The 14,950-nt window shown below is 42.4% G+C and overlaps 1 protein-coding gene across 4 annotated transcripts in view; it reads right to left on the bottom strand.

The window, feature by feature from the left end:
• LOC138269492 (cadherin-10-like) overlaps window positions 1-14,950 on the bottom strand; it is a 1,023,955-nt gene that overhangs the window by 829,398 nt on the left and 179,607 nt on the right. The window contains exon 1 of one of the 4 annotated variants that reach the window (XM_069218799.1): window positions 2,955-3,250. The exons of the other annotated variants lie outside the window; for them this stretch is intronic. The gene's annotated coding sequence lies outside the window, so the exon portion shown is untranslated. Of the gene's footprint in view, window positions 1-2,954; window positions 3,251-14,950 lie in introns of those variants that run through there. 4 annotated transcript variants of the gene reach the window in all.

Below are 14,950 nucleotides of genomic sequence, written 5' to 3'. Positions count from 1 at the left end.
GAGTGGGTTCCGTTTCAGGGATCAATGCTGGGGGTGGTTTAGAGGTCAGGGCAGAGGGGGGAAAGGGCAGTTTTAAGGTTTGGGGTGGGGTGTTAAGGCAGTGGGTAATTTACCTCGCATCTTCCTTTGCCATACATGCTTTTACAACAGAATTAATTGTAAAGGCATGCGTGGTAAAGGCATGCATGGTAAAGACGCAGATGTTCTTAAGACTGCACTGTTCTGACATGCGTGCTTTAGTCATGTGTACTTCCATCACACAACCCTTTCCAATGTACCACCACTTTAGAAACTCCTATAGTCTCCAGTGAGCAAGGTGAGGAACGTAGGAATTATTAGTAAATTTGAACAGTTTTTCAACCCATAAGGAATAAAACAACCCATTTTGTCATTATCTCCTTGGCAAATTCCATTTTCTGCACCTGCACCACCAAAACATGATTGGAGCTTCCATGACCACTCCCCTTGGATTACAGAGAGCTAAGACATCCACCAACTTCAAAGACTGCAAAAATCGACAGTGGAACTCATGTTTTAATTACGCCAGATTAATCACATCTCACAACACTGACGACTCTTCATTGGCTGCTGGTCTTATGAACAATCAACTTCAAAATATGTTGGTTTTTCAACATGCACCACTAAATGATTTCACATGGGCTCCTATAAAATCGGTGTGCTCCTGACAATCAACCAAGTGCCTAAGGTTGGTTGACCAGCACCAATGAGTGCTGCTTCAAACAAAGTAGAAGTGATATGGTTGTTGGTTCTTGAACCCCCAAGGCTTTTCCCTTTGGACCTCATTGCCCTTGGCCATCAACATGGAGAAGGATTACAGAAAATATCACAAGTGCTTGAAAAACCCTACTTCTTGGGCAAGAATATAGGCCCTCATTATGACCGTAGCGGTCTTTTTGAAAGACCGCTAAAGCTGTAGGCGCCAGAGGACCGCCAGTGCTGGCAGTCTTCCGCCCTCCATATTACGAGTACTGCAGGGTTTCTGCCACATTTTAAGCAGAAATCCTGCAGTAGTCATGTTGGCAGGTGGAGGCGCATGGGCGGTTCCACCACCGCCCCCCCCCCTCCAGAAGGACCCCACCAGCCATATTACGACCTGTAATACGGCCTGCCAGTGTCCTGATGGTGGGATGCTGCCAGAGGTGGAAGTTCCTGTTCCCTGCCAGGCAACCTCTTCGCCGGATAAGGTAAGTCGGGTGTCTGACAGGGGAGGGGAGATGGAGGGTGGGGGCTGTTGTGTGTTCGTGTGTGTATGGGTATGTGTATGCATGTGTGTATGCGTGTGTGTATGCGTGTGTGTATGGGTGTTTTTATGGGTGTGTGCATGCATGGGTGAATGCGAGTATGAATGTTGAAGTGAATGCGTGTATGAGTGTTGAAGCGAATGCATGCATTTGAATGAATGTGTGTATGTCAGCGTTCGTTAATGAGTGTATACGGGGTGGGTGTGGGTGTCTGTGTGCGTGTGCATGTATGCGGGTAGGGGAGACGCTGTACCTGAAGGGGGGATCTAGTATGACGGGGCGATGGGGGGTATTGTGCTTGCTGGGGGAAGTCATCTGCCGGTGACAGGGAAGAAATTCCCAGTCATCTGTAGCCTTTTTCGCCAGGGTTTTCGTGGCGGTGCTACCACTGCAGAAACCCTGGTGGAAAGCCAGCTCAAAATACCGCTGGCGGTCTTCATTGGACCGCTGGGTCAGAGATGCTCATCTCTGGCCCGGCAGGTCCAACCGCCATGGCGGTCTGAGCGGGGATGTGGCAGGTTGGCAGAGGCCAACCCGTCACCCTCATAATGTGGTGGTCTTCACCGCCAGCACGTCGGCGGTGAGACTGCCACCGTGGCCCTGCTGGTTAGTAGACCACCAGAGTCATATTGAGGGCCATTGTCTGAAATCTGATCTTACTATATTTTAACATTCTCCTCCTCTACTTTCCTTCCACCTTGCCCATTTTGAAGATTGAGTCCAATTGCCCCCATACTTTATAAAGCACTAAATAGGAAACATGGGGAAGCCTTATGCCATTCACATCTATATATTTCTTTTCTTCACTCTAGCAATTTTAGAGTCACAATATTTCTCACTCAGCAGTTAGAAAATGATGCTCACGAGGGGAGCATGTGTGAAGATAGCATGTTATCAAGTTCAGAACATTATCACCATTGCTTTAGTGTGCCCAATTTAGATTGCAAGGGAATATCACAGTTATTTCGCGCATGGTAAAAGGCATCTGTGAAAGTTAGCAAAATAAATTCGCCGATTTTTAAAAAAGATTATGCTACTGAACTGTACACAGCTATCCTCAGAAAGCGAATCACTTTACATGGGATACAAGTAGTGCAGGAATGTCCCTAAATTCATCATTGGAGAGGGGGCAGCGCTGTGGGGCTGATCCCCAGACTTCAGCAAGGTACAGTATGTTTTTGTGTTTTTTTTGGGGGGGGGGGGGAGGGGCAAGGTAAAATAGTGCACTCTGAATTTAAGCCATTTTCTCCGACAATCAAGTCGTTTAGACCCAGATTTGCTGAGTTGCTTAAACGACAAATTGCATCGGACTACTATGCCCTGCAGTGTGAACTTTTTGATCGTATTTAAATCATACAAATATTTGCGTCATTTTGCACCACACGAGCATCTGCGCGAAATTATTGTAAATTGCCCCATCAAACTTCACACTCAATCCTACACGCACATACACACCCAAGAGATCGTACCACTCTTGGGCCAGTCACCCAATTATGGAGTCCTTTGCTTCAGAACACCACGAATCGTGCCTTTAAATGACGACGCTACGCACTGACACTGTACAAAACAAAGAACTATAGATTTCGTGTCTGTGACAGAAAAAAAAAAAAAAGCATGTGCTGGCAAATGGATCAGAGATGTAGGAGCCCTGTGGTACCAAAGAGAAAATTGGAAAGATAAAAAAAAACTTACCAGAATCTGATCAGTAGAAGGTATCTCCGTTCCGACTGGAGCCTTTGCGTGTATAATGCACCTTGGCGAGCAGTGGGACTCGTTGCCGGGACATGAAACATTAGTGCAATAAACTATCCTGCATGTAACGAAAAACTGTAACCTAATGAAGTGCTCATATTGATGCCTGCGCACGGAACGGCTGCACTCCCGCTAGCCCCCTGTGCCTGCAGTCGAAAGAGACTTCGGTCAGACTAATTGCATGACGTGAGGATTAAATTCTTCTGGTGAGATGGACATACACACCAGAGACAATATTCCACAGAACGCCTTTCCCTGTCGAGTGCATGTTCGCTGAAGCGCAACGCAGCCCACGGGAGAAGAACGCGGAGCCCTATAATAGTGAAAAGTTTAGATGCTTTTTTTTTTTTTTTAAATGAAACATATGCCGTCTTCTGTCGTTTAACTGTTAGAGCGGATGTAACCGGAACGAATGTGTTGAAACAAAATATCATGAAAACATAATGAAGATTAATAATGCACTGGCACAATATAATTTATTTATCGCTCCTTTGCCCATCGGTTCAAGTGTTTTTTTTTTTTTTTTCCCTTGCTTGTTTTTTTCCCAGAAAAAAATAACTTCTCTTGTCTGACCCTAATTTCAGTTTTCTGCATTTTCCTCTGTGTCAGATTTTAGCCTTTGGTCCACGCGCCCCGAAGGCCTGGTTTTCCCGCGGTTGGAGCGTTATCTTTCATCTGTGTCCATCCAAGACCACGCTGGAAACAAAATGTATTCTTCTCTCTGACAGCGCCACAACGAAGATTTGCTGACAAGCTCACGTCGTATCTTTGAAGTGTGCATTTTTGTTGTAGTTATTTAGAGGCAAGTTTTTTAAAATTTTTTTTTTTTTTTTTTATGAAACCACACCATGGGCTCCGTTTGTGAGGGGCTGCACTTTCCTGCAAAGTCAATAGAAACCGATTTTTCTGAAAGAAAAATCCACAAGCACCTTCATTTATCTGCCCCCATGAAACTAGCGTCCCAATGTGCTTTGGTAGCGTGGCTTATAGGACGGTGTCCCTCAATAACTTGTGCCATGGATAGCTAGATAGCGTGACCAGGGTGCGCGTGTGTGCGGCTGGCTACCTTTCCATTACTTTAGCTGCATTGCCATGCTCAACAGCCCATTGCACTCTTCAGGGCATAGTTATACTTGAATTGAACTGAATTTGCGTCATTTTTTTACGCAAATTTGGTGCAAAACTAACTCCATATTTACACTTTGGTGCTAGATCCGTCTCACGCCAAATTTATGGAGTTGAAGTAATTTTTTGGACATGGAAACCTACTTTGCATCAATGAGATGCAAAGTAGGCGTTCCTGTGCAAAAAATTACTCTATGGCCTTAGCGCCATATTTATCCCCCAATGCTAAAATCACGCACAGGGGAGGAGGGGTCAAATAATGGTGAAAAAATAATGGGTCAGGGCAGGCATTAGGGGACCTGTGGGCCTATTTCCATGGTGGAACACCATGGAATAAGCCCACAGGTGCCCTCCCAGGCCCCAGGATCACCCACACCAGAGGGACAGCGGCGGATGGGGGACCCCATCCCAGGTAAGTATAGGTAAGTACAGGTAAATATTTTATTTAATTTTTTATATTGGCATTGGGGGCCCTGAAATGGGACCCCCTACATGGCACTGGGTGCAATGGCCATGGCCAGGGAACCCTGGGCCCCTGTGCTGGCCATTGGGGTGGTGGGCATGACTCCTTACTTTTCTAAGACAGAAGTCATGTGGTATGGATGGTGCTAAATTATCACAAACATTAAAATAACTTGAGATTAAAAGCAATGGAGCTTGTTGCTGCTAGAAACTTACTTATTCATACAAGGCATTCATAAAAGTTATGGCAGCTACTATAAAGTACAGCCTTTAAGGCTAGGCAACTCACTAGCATTGGGTAAAAATTAAATTCCGGTGGCGTACATTTGGGAAGTTTATTTTAGCCTTTTTACATGAAATTCAAGAATTTTTGCAATTTTGCTTGTCTATGCTCCATTTAAGATAAATATAAAGAAAATACTGGAACAACAGAATGTAAGTGGCTGTTCACGGAGCTTTTGCTTTTTTCCATATTTTTTTTTGCACAACACGAGTACTTGTGTAAAAAAAAAACGATGGGAGGATGCATTTCATGCAAAAATGTCACTTGAAATAAGTAATTTACAATTCCTGCAATTACACATAACTGTGCATAAAGTTTTTGAATTTTTGTGCAATGACACAAAAAACAAATTACAGAACTTTTACACACTCCTACAAATTGCTTTACATGACAACAATGGTGGCCTTCCTATATGAACACACAAGCCTTGTGCATTTAGAAAAAAAAATCTTCAATTTCTGGACCAAATTCTGAATGGAGAGCAGAGTCCACTGGTAGAATTTTCTCCACCGCAATATAGGGCTTAATGTAGAGTGACCTAAAAATTCTCCAATTTTTGGAGCAAACTCTAAAAACAGAGTAAAAAGCATGGTTGAATTTTATCCACAATAATATCCCTTTGCTGGTGGAAATTTATCTGGTGGATTCTACTCCGTATTCAGAGTTTGCTCCAGGACTCGGCGGATTTTCAGCTCTCTCCAAACTGTATGTAGGACCTATGCGTCATGATGATGATTATTATTATCATTATTATTATTATTCACATTCTAACACACTCACCATCATTTGTATAGTGTACTTAAGGAGTTAGGTGTTTTGAACAGATCACCATCTGAAAATATCGAGGAAATTTTTTGATCCATTAGTGAAATGAATGGTCCTAGAGAACCACTGAAGCAAATGTTTGTATAAAACATATTAGATGCGATTTTAAGGTAAAGAAAATGAAGACTCAACACACTTCTCTTATGAGTTGGGCCACAGCCAAAGAGGAGCCCGTTGTATCATGGTCTGCATCAGCGTGCATGCCAAAGTGCATCATGTAGTGATAAGCAGCGAACATGATGATCCATATCTATCTGTTGAGCACACCTACATTGCAGATCACGTGCCATAAGCAGACTAACAGGTGTAGTATGAATGAGTGGAACACCACAGTGGCTATGATAATGTATCAAACAATAGGCAATTTCTATTCTGACAGTAAATTACAATACCATTACAACATGATGCACTATATGTAGGCAGTGTGCAAAGAATAACCCAGCACACATTAATGCCTTGTGAATAAATGTAGAAGCTTGAACGGACCACACCATGTAGCAACCAAATGCACACAACCTCTAGAAAACCTACATTAATGGACAATGAAGCAAAACTTGAAACCAATTACCATTGACCGATGAAATATCACAATGAAGTAGTACATAAGACACATATTAGTTCCATGGAATATATTGAAAACTCATGTAATGTATGTATGTATGTATGTATGCTTGTTCCCTGACTTAAGGAATCTCACACACATAACCCCCACCCTAGCAGATATTCAGTGACTTCCCCTTAAAGGCAGGATTACCTTTGAAACCGTATGTACCATACATAGATTACAGCACATTTTATGATCCATCTACCCAAAGGAGTAATGTAAAACTAATGGAGGGGAAAGAAACACAAGCATCAAACTACAGCTTCACTTTGCAGCCCACTAAACCAGAAAAACGTACGTTCTCAAGGAAGCATCCTCCTATCATGTGCCAAAGCCTTGGAATCACCTAGCAGAAAACATGCAATTAAATCTCAACATATTGCCATTTCTGTTGACTCTTGAAGCTTCACCTGATTGACACATTTGGTTTAATTGTTCTGCCTCTACTATTACCTTCTTCTCTCCATCGCATATGAATTGCAATTCTTGCCCTTGAAAATTGAAAAGAGCTTTGTTGGCCACTTGGCCAGGTCTGTGCTATATAACAACTGTGAAACACAAACTTTAAAAAATAAATAGATCCATGTAATGGTATTTGTAAAATGAGAAATGAGAATCAAAATAGAGAGCAACAAAGCACTGAAGAGGTGGAATAAGCGTTAAGATGCGATGCATCATTGTTTACAATAAGCCAGTATTTTCTGAGGTGGTAAGGTTGCAATGTGTGAGGGCACAGTTTTCCCTGACATTGTGGGTTCTAAATTCCTTTTTAAATTGCTTTCTAAATTGTCAGAGGTTAGGGAACAGTTCTAATATGATGCAAACAGTTTCTTCACAAAGTACAATTCACATATAAAGTGGACCAAATGCACTATGCATAACCAAATACCATAATGTTGAACATCCTTGGCATAGTTTTACCCAGCTTTTTGACTTCTATCTTCTTATTTTTACTGACTAGCTTTTATTTGGCTTTAGGACTCTGCACACGTTTTCACTGCTAACCAGCGCTAAAGTGTTAGTGCTCTCTCCGTTGGAACATTAAGAAATTGGCTTAAACACTGTTGGTACATTTAATTTACTTGTAAATCCCAAGGAAAATTGTACTACAGGGCCTGTAAATTAAACACTACTAATGGACCTGCATCGCTTATTGTGCTACCCATTTAAGTATCCCTTTAAATATGTCTGAGGCCTGCCATTGCAGCCTGTATGTGCAGCTTCACTTTGACCTGGCAAAATAAATGTTTTTTCAGGCCTAAATCTTTCATTTTGTTACACATAAATCACCCTTGGTAGCAGGGCAACAGCCAGGGTAACATGGTAGCAGTCCTTCATGCAGAGCAGCACAGCAGACCTTCTGAGCCTTAAGCAGGTCCAGAGGTGTACTGAAGAGGTAGGTCCACCAGTAGCATTTAATTTACAGGCTCCGGGTACATGTAGTTCCATTTTACTATGGGCTTACAAGTACATTAAGGCCCATATTTATACTTTTTGACGCTAAACTGCGCTAACGCAGTTTAGCGTCAAAAAATTTAGCGCCGTCTAACGCCATTCTGAAGCGCCATGCGGGCGCCGTATTTATGGAATGGCGTTAGCCGGCGCTAGCAGACCGGCGCTGCCTGGTGTGCGTGGAAAAAAACCACGTAGACCAGGCAGCGCCGGCGTAGGGGGAAAATGGCGTTAGGGCGTCTTAAAATGGGGCAAGTCAGGTTGAGGCAAAAAAATCGCCTCAACCCGATTTGCGCCATTTTTTTCGACGCCCAGACGCCATTTAAATGACTCCTGTCTTAGTAAAGACAGGAGTCATGCCCCCTTGCCCAATGGCCATGCCCAGGGGACTTATGTCCCCTGGGCATGGTCATTGGGCATAGTGGCATGTAGGGGGGCACAAATAAGGCCCCCCTATGCCACCAAAAAAAAATTAAAAATATAAAAAATGATACTTACCTGAACTTACCTGAATGTCCCTGGGGTGGGTCCCTCCATCCTTGGGTGTCCTCCTGGGGTGGGCAGGGGTGGCAGGGGTGTCCCTGGGGACAGGGGAGGGCACCTGTGGGCTCATTTTGAGCCCACAGGCCCCTTAACGCCTACCCTGACCCAGGCGTTAAATAGTGGCGCAAATGCGGGGTTTTTTGACCCGCCAACTCCCGGGCGTGATTTTTGCCCGGGAGTATAAATACGACGCATTTGCGTCGCCGTCATTTTTTTAGACGGGAACGCCTTCCTTGCATCTCATTAACGCAAGGAAGGCGTTCACGCAAAAAAATGACGCTTTTTGCCCATACTTTGGCGCTAGACGCGTCTAACGCCAAAGTATAAATATGGCGTTAGTTTTGCGCCGAATTTGCGTCGAAAAAAACGACGCTAATTCAGCGCAAACGGAGTATAAATACGGGCCTAAATGTGTTAATTGGGTGTAAGCCGATTTGACCATGTTTAAAGGAGAGAGAGACAAGCACTTAAACAGTGGTTAGCATTGGTAAAATGTGCAGAGTCCTAAAGCCAGCAAAAATTAAAGAAGCACCAGCAGGAGAACGGAAGGCAGAAAGTAGTGGAATAGCCACGCCAAAGATGTTAGGTCCAGCAGCATCTGTGTAAGAAATACCACTAAATAGATCGTCAAAATCTGTATTGGTGGACACTTTGCTCGACAGACTGGCTAACAATAGATGCACTTTGATGGCAATGCAGTTCTTAAGAGTAGTATTTTATTGAGCTATGTGTAGCTCTCAGCCATTAGAATCTTCTTAGAATCTAGAACCAGTATTGTTTTGTCTTTTGCACACCAGTTAATGGGGCCAACACTGTGGTTGTCGAGTTTGGAAAGTTATGCCTATTCAGCTCTTTCTATCGAAGTGATTTATTAAGGTACCATCCTTTGCTTATGGGTCAATTGCAGCTGGTAAAGGTGGTACTTTTGCACACAGATTGGTATTATCAAAAGAATATTGGTAAACTCCGAGGGCATAACAGGTACATTGTAAAATGCCAGGAATGTCACCTGTGGATTTATAGACACTCAGAGTATCAAAGGCAGCTTGATAGACACCCAGAGTACAAGAGGCGCATGGATAGATGTCCAGTCTAACACACATACCAGACGTGCTGGGAGCTTCGAAGACATCAAATGATACACAAGCACATGCTCCAGAATACCTTGGCATGCTTAAAGGTAAGGCCAGAAAGCTTTTCCTTCACCTTTTTAGGAAAACGCCAGAGTCAGCAGCATCCCCTAATTGAGACTTATACAGTATCAAGCTAACACTTCAAACTGAAGTCACACACCTTGTGCAGAACAATTTACTGCCCTCTGATTCATGGGTGAGATTGGATTACCATCATCAAGAGCTTGGGTGCTTCCTCGCAAAATGTTTCTTATCATTTTGTGGGTCTGAAATATCCACGTAGGATGAGGCACCCGAGTGCCTGATGTAATTATTTTAACCATTGCAAGAGTTTCTGAATATATAGAAATCCTCTAGAAATCCATGAATGCACACCAGACTTGAATGATGGCGCCAGAAAGAGCAGAAAGGAAACTCAGAAAGCAGCTGCCAAAAAAGGTGAGGCAGAAACTTTAGAATCTGTTCTCAGGGTTCTACATTAAATAATTCTAGTGGTATGTTATATCAATATTTGAGATTCGGAAATCAGTAGAGTCCACTGCCATGCTGTTCAGAGTTAAAACGTTAGTACCTTATGTATAATTATTGCACTAGTCCCGACACGCAAGATTATGTGGTAAACTCATCATTTGTTAAGCTATCAGCCATGATGTTTCAAGATTGGCTTAATATATTATAACGAGAAAGCTTTCTGACCAGAAAAGGCTTCCACTATTTTTTACAAGGCCTGCTTTTGTGACCCATGTCCATTGCAGTTCTGTGGTACAGGAACCACAACCCTATTATATTCACCAAGACCCTTATGTAAACAACACGATCAAGAGCCTCATTTTACCACTTTATTGAAACTCATTTTGACAGCAGTTTTTTTCTTTTAATGAAAAAAGTTTACATAATGAATTTAATATTAGACATATATAAAAAAAATAATAGGTGGCCCTATGAAATCACTGTTATGCCTTGATATGCCTGTGCTTCTATTCATCTGGCTACAATTGAGGCCCAGATTAAATGTCATATGCGTCTACTGCTTCCATACTCTAATGAAATGTATGTTAGTTTTGTATCTCTTTTTTACTTTGCACCCTATGACCCTTAGCTATGCCATTACTGTTCAGCTGAAATATGATTGCTATTTTTTAAACATGTGGGCAATTTTCATTGCTCTGTTATATGCTGTACCCCTCTCATCTACTCCTGGATGCCACATACAAGTCATTGCCTATCCTCTTACTGAATGATGATTCAAGGCATGCTTTTTTGCTGTGCATCTTCAGTGGTTTGGGTATTGCAACCGTGCTAAATAAGAGAAATAACTAGTAAGTGATGCACTGACAAGTGATATGGAACAAAAGTTAATGCACCAGAATATTATAATCCAAATATTTGCGACACAAATATCATGTCCTAAAAAAGTGTCTGGTTGGAGTTAAGCAAGCCATCCTGACACCGGAGGCAGGAAATCCCTCTGCTGTTTACAGCAGAAGGATTTCCTTTTTTAGCTTTGAGAGCTAGGGAAGATGTTTTTTCAATGTGATGGCAATTGACGTGCATGACGTGTTGACATCATTACATTGGAAGTCAAATGACCCATAGGAGGACCTGCCCCTGAATGCTATGCCTCACTAGGGAAAGTGTAACACATAGAAATATCTTTATTTTTCCAAATTTTTCCCTCTTTCTGTGTGTGTCACATTCTGCAGCACAGTAGAAAGAGGAAAATGCCTCTCAGGATTGCTTTTGTACACAAAGGTGTCCATTCCTGCACAAAAACAATCCAGCTTCAACTCAGGCACTCTTGCATCATGACTCACAGATTCCTGCATTCGCTCTAGGTTGCAAGAAAGAAACCAGTATTAGGCAATAACAGGAATAATGTTAACTACAACACATTCCTGCCCCTTCTCTTTCATGCAGCATAGCACATCAAGGTGGATTGCTGCACTGCACTACGTGAAAAAAATATATAAATATGGATCTATATGTGGATTAAACCTTGGATTTATCTCACATGCAATTGCTTTAGCAAAAAGTATTTTAACCAAAAACAGGATACAAGGGGTTAAAATATGGGCCATATGGTAAATAACATTGAAGACTTTCTTTTAATATTAGTAGAGTAGTTTCCATGTGTAACCAAATTGTTACATGCTGTCTGTAGAGAAATAAATAGTGTTTTTTCCCATGTCAGTTTCACTGTAGTGAGGTAATAAATAGGGGTCGGCAGTGAGCCCCTCTCGGCCGGTGAATTTAATGACGTTTTTGTCACTCCGTGCTTCTCCTGAAGTGCAGAGTTTAGCCAAATACTCCTCTAGCAGCGGAGCCCAACGAGTGCCCACTGCAGCCCACTTATGGGCCACACAGTGCAAGTGCAGACAGTCTAGCCACTTTGTGAAAATACCAGGCTGCTGGTGGTGAGATGGTTTGCTGCCTCGAGTGCTGGGCCATAAAGAAAGGATGGTCTGAGGCTGTGTGTATGTGCACAGGAAGCAATTTCAAGGTTTGTGCAAGACGGGGTTTTGCTTGGCCCTCAGTAGCAAGTTTGTGAAAGAGGGCAGTTGGTGAAAGGAAGTGTGCAGGTGTGGAGAGCAGCAGGCTCCAGACTGGTGGGCTGTGTCAGCACAATAGGTCTGAAACTGCAGTTTTCACTGCCTAGGGCCATGACCTGAATGCGCCTGATCTTGGAAGCACTAAGCAGGGTGAGGCCTGGCTAACCAGTCCTGACCCTGCTTAGCGCTTCGGAAATCGGGCGCATTCGTGGCATGGTAACACTGTAGGGCAGGTTGCACTCCGCAGTACGTGAAATTCCATTGAATTCTATGGAGTTTCAAGTCAACTCTTTAGAACTCCATGGAGTAGAACTCCCTGAGCTCCGCCCACCCCTAGTAGTAAACTCAAATTCGACCTTTGTACTGTTGTAATAAATGTGTGAATGTGCTTCATTAGTTCAGTTGCAATAAGCAATGCATTATTGGACCACATTTATATCCACTGCCATAGCATAAATAATGATAAGGTACCACTCAGACCAATATGGGGGTCTTCACAGCAGATACAAAAGCTAAGGAGGATGTCTTAAAAGGGAGAGGGGACTAAAGGTAAAAACAGTAATGTAAAGTGGCATCACTTCTGTGTACAGAGACATCTAACACAAACCTTTATTAGTGATGTCTGCAGATTAAGATGATGCATTTCAGTGGGCTGCCTGACAGTACACATACAGTGCAGTCATTTTCCAAAGCATGTGCTGTAAGCAGTTGCTACAGTGAAGGACACTCTATTGCCCCAGGGGAGAAATATTTTTAATTGTTTTTCTTTGTAATTCCATGAAGCAGTTTACATTTAGAAGAGGCTGCTAAACAGTTTGCTCAAGGGGTTGTGCACTTTTAAAACAACATTAAAAAAGCTTTGTGTATTAATTATCTTGGCAATGCCTAAACCACAAAGGCAATGACTTGTCTATGGATTTGCAAAAGGTGACCTTTTGTGCAGAGCTTTCCCACTCATGAAAGATCAAAATAATGTGCACTTTATCTTCCTTAATTTGAATAAAAGTCTTGTTTATTAAAATGTAGTCCATCCGTCCACACATCAGATGGCGCCATACTTTGATAGGTTTTTGTTATCTTTTTATTTGGGATTTATATCTACCACATAAACCTTTTGTCTATTGGCTTTTTTATAGGGAACTTGGCCCTTAAAGTGGGTTCGTGCAAACCTATCATGATTCCAATTAATGGCGTATTCTATAGCTTGCAGAGATTGCCAATTCTTCTATGTCTACACCCTCCCATAATTTTTCCACTCAAATGGACAGTATATTTCCTCTACTTTGAGCTGAAAAGGAATGTATACATTTTGTGCAACTGATACCTTTCGGCTGAATGGATTTTGGCAATATTCTTTTCACAAAGCAAGTTAAAATAGGCATGAAAGTTCTAAATTTAATGTAAAGTTCCACATCCAAATAGTTTGGGAAATATGACTTGTATATGTATTTTATATGATAATATGGGATATATATGACAAAATCTATGGGGCATATTTATGAGCCCCTAGTGCCACAGGAGCGTCATTTTTTGTGATGCTCCGGTGGCGCTATGCCCCGCACTGTATTTAGAAGGTGGCGTTAAGGCACATTTTGTGGCTTAACGCCAACTTGTAAATATGCCTCTTCAAACGCAGCCCTTTGCGTGGAAGAGGTGAACATTTGGTGTTACTCTGGGTGTGCCACAGCAACACTCATTGCATTTTGATGCTGGCTCAGAGTTACGAGTTTTCGTAAACCTGAGACAGCACCAAACTCTAATGCCACCCCAGGGAAGACGTTAGCAAGGTGCAGCGAGGAGGAATACTTTTATTCCTCCTTGTTTTTTGCTTTTCCTATGTGTGCTGCATTCTGCAGCACTCATAGAAAGAGCAAAATGCCAGACATGATTGTTTATGTGCGGGAAGGTGCCCCTTTCTGCACATAAGCAATCACTTGAAAATGTCACTTTGGCAAATCACCATTAGTGATTGCTTATGTGCAGGAAGGGACACCTTCCCGGCATAAACAATCAAACCCCTCAATGCAGACATCCTTGCATGATGGTGCTATGATGCCTGCATTAGCACTAAGTAGCTCAATTTAGCGCCAGTGCAGGGGAGAAAACAGGGGTGCGCCGTATTCAATTAAATATGATGCATATCCCTGTGTTGTGGAAATGACAGAGCGCAGCACTGCCAATTTTGGTGCAGTGTCATGCTCCTTAATTTACCTATAAATATGGACATATGTAACCTTGCACACTCCTTTGTTTCGATGCATTGACTGTCTTGTGGTTGCATAGGCTAAAATGTATGAGCGTCAAAATATCTTGACAAAGTTTGACACGATCATGATCCACTGTGGGTTTTCAGTTTGTCGCACAAGTGATGGGAAAGATGGGTTGATTTTGGTGAATTGTGCAGCGGTGAAAACACAATTCAAGATTGGAAGGATGTGTTTGCTTGATCATCAGTTAATTAAAGACCTATGCCTGACTCCTGCCCATAGGGTAAGACAGAGACAAGGCCGTAGCCATTTGAGTTGCTTCAAATATTGCTACTTAAATGTTTTGATAAGACTGCATTTGTTACACAACTCATAATCCATGCAGAGTAGTGCAGGAATGCAACATTTCTGTTAAGTACTTCGATGCAACAGTGTGTCCTTATTAGTTGGCATGAATTAAGGCTGACATGAATGGCTGTCACAGTCATGTTGAAGTGTTGTGAATAGTCACTGTATGGAATTGCAACTGCTTATTTCAGGACACGAGTCTTAAAAAAGAAGTGGGGGGGACTAACCAAGGCAGACATTGTGCAAGTGACATTAAGGTGCATGACATCACATTGCATGACTTTACAATTGGCATTTTTGGAAGTAACATCAAAAGAAGTGACATCAGATCTTAAGACCTCACACATATGTTTAGCAGGTCTATCATGGGTACATTCATGCACATTATGAGATTTAAGAAGTAAG

The sequence above is a fragment of the Pleurodeles waltl genome, chromosome 2_1, assembly GCF_031143425.1.
Source record: "Pleurodeles waltl isolate 20211129_DDA chromosome 2_1, aPleWal1.hap1.20221129, whole genome shotgun sequence".
NCBI lineage: Eukaryota > Metazoa > Chordata > Amphibia > Caudata > Salamandridae > Pleurodeles > Pleurodeles waltl.
The sequence above is the reverse complement of the archived record's forward strand: the minus strand, read 5'-3'. Positions and strand labels throughout refer to the sequence as shown.